Source organism: Perca fluviatilis, chromosome 4 (assembly GCF_010015445.1).
Source record: "Perca fluviatilis chromosome 4, GENO_Pfluv_1.0, whole genome shotgun sequence".
Taxonomy (NCBI): Eukaryota; Metazoa; Chordata; class Actinopteri; order Perciformes; family Percidae; genus Perca; species Perca fluviatilis.
Window position 1 is genome coordinate 6,019,745 of NC_053115.1, and position 6,084 is coordinate 6,025,828.

Here is a 6,084-nt window from a genome sequence, read left to right on the forward strand (position 1 = left end):
GGCTGCTTGAACTGACCTCGAGCAGGTCCAGATATCACAGCGTGACTGCGTGGGTGTTGAGTGGAGACTTTGAACTCTCTGAAGGTGTAGAAATAGGTTGTGTACATTTTATACATTCCCTGCTGATATGAACAGCACCACCCTCCCCACACTATTACGAAATCCGAATCGGGCGTATGCACCAACCAAGATTTGTAACTTTACGAAAGTGACAATTTGACAAGCATGGCCAGGTCTGTTTTTTCACTCTCCACACGACGACTTCGGTCACTCGTGTATAACCAAGAGCAACACCATGGATGCCCTCGTCGGAAAGTGTCTGCCATTGTACGCCATATCCCAACATGCAACAGCTGAGTCGCGGTTGGAGATTGGAACAGGGAATCAAGTCACACTCGAGTTGAACGTGTCCCCGTAACAAGTTGGAAAAATGGGGTAGCAGGGTTAGCCATTGTAACGCATTATGCGGTATTTAACACCTTGACAAGATTTCCAGAGCTAGAAGATGGACAGGACTGTGTGTTTCATTAGACATGAATATGACAGAAGCGCAAAAACAGTATATTCATACTGCCATGTAGGATTGTGATGTTGGAGGTGGTGAGGTTTGCCAGACTTTCTGAGGGGGGGGCATATCAGTTGACATTTCTGACTGGGAACACAGAAATTTCGACTTTTAACCATTTCAACTGCAACGCACCATAACCCAAAGACCCCGGGCAACAGAGTAAATTAAGCAGACAACATTAGAGCTTTAGTGCATAACTTTTTGATATTAAAGGTTCCGTGGCATGAAAATTTCACTTAATGAGATTTTTTTAACATTAATATGAGTTCCCCCAGCCTGCATATGGTCCCCCAGTGGCTAGAAATGGCGATAGGTGTAAACCGAGCCCTGGGTATCCTGCTCTGCCTTTGAGAAAATGAAAGCTCAGATGGACCGATCTGGAATCTTCTCCTTATGAGGTCATAAGGAGCAAGGTTACCTCCCCTTTCTCTGCTTTGCCCACCCAGAGAATTTGGCCCCCCCATGAGAGAGAGACATCATGGCTTTCAAGCGAGCAAAGTGGCAGTTGGTCAAGGCCACACCCCCACCCTCCACCTTGCCCCCTCTCCTCCTCAATAGCTACAGACACAGAAATGGCACATCCTAAGGAAAGCTCATTGTGGGACTGGCTCTAGTGGCTGTAATTTTGCACCAAGGCTGAATTTCGGGAAAGAGACTTCAGATACAGTATTAGGGGACCACTAAGGTCTATATAAAAGAGACTTCAGATACAGTATTAGGGGACCACTAAGGTCTATATAAAAGAGACTTCAGATACAGTATTAGGGGACCACTAAGGTCTATATAAAAGAGACTTCAGATACAGTATTAGGGGGCCACTAAGGTCTATATAAAAGAGACTTCAGATACAGTATTAGGGGGCCACTAAGGTCTATATAAAAGAGACTTCAGATACAGTATTAGGGGACCACTAAGGTCTATATAAAAGCATCCAAAGAGCACCATGTCATGGGACCTTTAATGAACGTCCGTTACATTCAAGCCGTTGCCAACTGAGTTGCTACAAAGCTAATTAAGACTATCCGCTCCACACAACTCTCTGGATTTCTCAGTATGACTATGTTCAGAAGATTGTGGCGTCAGGCGACTTTCCCGCGGGAGAAACTCAAGTGAAGATAATGACCTCTTCTGAAGAGACCATCATGTCTTTTTAATCCTCCGTGTCCTCCTTGGCTAGAAACAACTGTGTGGAGGAGGGGTGGGGGCGGTGCGCGATCACGGAAGGCTTGTATCATGTGGACGCGCCGACAGTTTTGTTGTCATTACTTAGAATTTTATGCACTATAGCTCCAGCTGTCAGTGAACACTAGACCAAAACTGGTATTTTGTTACACCGTTCCATAAGGTCGAGAATGAACTCAAATAACTCGCTTGACTTGAATTAGAAACGTGCATTTATTTCATGCCATATTTTCTCACTCGAATAACATTAACATTCTCTATTAGATCAAAGGACTTGATGCATATTTTTGGTAATGCATCTGTTTTGCAGCCTGTTCCAGCCCATCCTCTGATCTCCATGAACAGAGAGGTAGGGTGATGGGAGAGAGGGATTTGCAGTGAGGCTAAAAGTGTATGTTCCTCTTTAATATATCCCAGCCCTGAGTGCGTAACCCTAACACGCACTAATCTCTCCAACAGAAAAATCAATGAGGCGCCCACCCACACAACATTCATCTCTGCGGCTGAGTCAGGAGACTCCAGCCTTCACACATCTGTGGGATGCTAGCTATCACTCGTGGATTTACTTGTGTCCACACACCACGCACGCTTGCTCACACACCTCCCCTCAGCCCGTGGGTAACATCAGGACACACTGCATGTCCTGTTATGGATCTCTTTTCCAGGTGTACAGAAATATGAGATATGTCACGTGGAATCAAGCGGGTCAAGTGAAGCACACCACAAATGCTTATTATTCAGTCCCTCCAGAAAAACGCGATTATGCCATCAGCCAAAAGGCCACATTTTTTCAAATACGCCGCACTTTCGCCGCATAAGTTGCCGATTTCTGCGCAAAATATGCGGCGCTTGCATGATTTCATAATCCCCGCATTTTCGTTGCAAAAAAGTCCCATATATCTTAGCAGAAAGTTGAAAAATGTTGCGTTTACTTCACACAAGAGCAGCCATTTCCCACTGTTGCCATGGGAACGTTATAAAGTTACGTAATTATGCGACGTGAACATCATCGAAAAGCAGGGAGTTGGGGGGGAAATCACTTTTTTTTTTTTTTTTTTTCATCAAACTGCATTTTTTGCAAGTTCCCTCAATTTCATCGCATAAAATAGCATAAATATCCCACACATTCCATCGCATTTTTTAAGAAAACGTGCCGCATAATCAAGGATTTTTGCCCGCAACAATCACAAAAAAACTGGAAGGACTGATTTTTCACAATAAACTCACACTGCACAATCAGTCTATATCGCGATCTTTTGAATAGTTGACCTGACTTATTATTATACTATCTTCTACTGCGTACGTGTCAAGGAGCTCTAGACAAGTGCTCAGCATTCACACCGACCTCTCTCAAAAGCTGAGAAGCAGCGGTGAATAAATCACAAAGTAGAGGATCCTCAGAGGGAGAGAGAGATGGAGAACAACATATAGCAGGGAGTCTAGCCTCATTCTTGGAAATGTAGTGTACATCTTGGCAGTCTCACAACCGTCCAGCCTGTTGGAGGATACAAGCATGTGACAGAAGGTGTCGTGACAGGATCTAATAGAGAACAGACCTTGATTCTGGACACCAGTTTCGAGAGAAAACGAGCATCTTGTCGTCTTCCAAAACTGTGAGATGATGTCTATTTAGAACCTAATAGGGAAAGTATGCTGTGCTGCTGTCAACTTGTAAGCTACTGTTTTGTCTGTTTAGCATCATAATTACATATTATCCCAATGTTATAGAAGTGTTTTGTGACCTTAAATCAAGTTAAAGCGTAACTCTCGCCAAACTGCAACCTAGGGTGCTTTTGTGAATGTACTTGAGTCAAACTTTCGTTTAAAAGCATATTTAGGACGGAAACGCCACTTTTAAGATTTACCGTATTCTCGTTTTCGGTCAAATGGCCTTTTGAATGGGAGTGCTAGGGGCACTACAATGATAGCATCAAAATCGCTATTTTTAAAACACTAACAAGGCTCGACACAACATGAAACTCTGCTCCAAGTACCCACCCAATAAACACAACTGACCCGTGCAACCCACCCCAAACACCTATTATAATTTCCTTTACATAATTAAGACATGTGCACCATAAATTGATGCAGAAAAGGGAACCAACTGTTGCCGAAAGATTCACCAGAATGCAGAAAATGAAGTGTTTGACGTTCACAATTTAAATTTTGCTCAAAAGTGCGAGCCCCCCCCCCCCCCCCAATGTCGAACCCAAAGTTACACTGTTTTCTTATTTGGTCCCTACTTAGACTAGATCAGTTTACAGGACAGCCACCCTGCCGTCCAGGAAACCTGAGTGGACAGACCATAATCCTGACCCTAATGAACCCTAACCTGACCTGAACTCCAACTCCTAGATGCCTTAAGTCTAGCTGCTAGGAGGTTTCCAAGACTAAACCCTCTATTAATAAGTCTTTTTTAAATGCTCTAAAATTATCAACATATTTTTCTTGTGCTATGGCGTCTTTTAATTATGCAGTTTTCCTCCCCTTGTGACAGTCTGCCGTCAAATTTCATGTCCTCAACACAGGCGTTGTTGTGATAACACACGGTGCTGTTGCATCTGTCCTGGTTCCACTGTGTTACCATGATTACATCTCAACCACATGAGCATGTCTCCCTTGCTCACAAGGCCGAGAAGTAGAAGCACCGTGCAGTATTTTATATGTTACAGTTACATGGATGAATGCAGCACATTACCTGCCCTGGGCCTGTTTCCACTGTGCAAACACTCACACTTCAGTGGACAAGGACAAGCCGCAACCTTCTCTGACACGACAAAGCAGTGGGCTGTGTAAAAGTCTGATCTGACACAGCTGCTTAACTCTTAATGGTGTGTTTCTCCTCACATGACAGCCCATCTCACAATGTTATGACTGCGATTTGTTCATGCTATGTGGAACCATTAGAGAGATTCACATATAGGATTTATCGGGCAGTGCTTTGACCTCTCTGGTGATAAGCTATACGTGTGTGAGATATGTAGAGAAATGTGTGAATAGTTTATTGGTGTGTTTCCCCTATATTAAAGCAGTAGGAGCAGAATCAGGGGCGTAGCCATAATTTCAGAAGTGAGTGGGGACAGATTGTTCAGGAGGAGGATTTTTATTGAAAAGACACTCTCCCATTTGTCTCTCCAAACTGCGGATTCCAAGTAGCCAACATTTCATTTATGATTGATAAAAATTGATGGACATTTTCCATGAAACAGCGTTCAACCGTTTACTGCCGCACCAATGGAGGACCTGCTAACATTTTACCTGGCCACACGGAGGCGGAGCATGCCAATGTGTACTCAAAGTTCCTCAATATGCAAAAAGATAAGATATTTTTTTCACATTTGAATATATTACTCATAAATCCATAATTTGATGTTATGATTGTTGACCATCTGAGGGTCGTGGGCCAGCTGATAATCAATAAGAACCAAGAAAAACACACACACACTTTGGTTTGTGTTAAACAGCATTTGTTTGATTTGGATCCTACTTATTTTTTGAATTTTTCAAGCACTTAAAAACCAGCACTTTGTTTTATCGAAATTTTCTGCAGAGTGCGCTGCAGAATCATAGGTCCCGTTCGTTTAACGTGGTAAACGTTAGCTTAATTTGATTGTTATTGATTTGACACAAATCAAATTTTTTTAGTCATGCTCTATGGATGGTATGGCAATGTAGTCTGTCTGTCCACCAACTTGGATCCAGATGATAATATCTCAATAGCTTTTGGGTGGATTGCCATGATGTTTTATACAGATAGTTATGGCCCCCAGAGCATGACTCCTAACGACTTTGGGGTTTCCCTGACTTTTTCTCTAGTATAGAGAAACACCGTGAAGTTGACATTTTGTTCTAATGAAATGTCTTGACAACCATCAGATGGATTTCCATGAAATTTGGTACAGTCATTCATGTTGCTCAGAGAATGGATCCAAATCACTTTTGGTGAACCCATGACCTTCTCTCTAGCGCCACCATTAGGTTGACATTATAGTTTTGAGTGAAATGGGTGGAATGTCATAAAATTTGGTACAAACATTTATGTCTTTATTACAAAAATGTATTTATTCATTAATTAAGGTAACTGTTATACAGGATAACTTAGATTAACAAACCAAACCTCTAACTGTCTTCAAGAAAGTTGTGTGGTTGAGAATTAGCAGGGTCATTTTAGCATTTTAGCATTAGTTGGTTAATCCACATTGAAAAACATGGCCCTGTTTTAATGGCTATACACATTTTATATATATTATTTGCATCGCTTGACCTTTTTGTTTGGAAGAAAATACAACAACATTTTAAGAGTATTTTAAATGTAAACTTTATGAAAAAAAGAT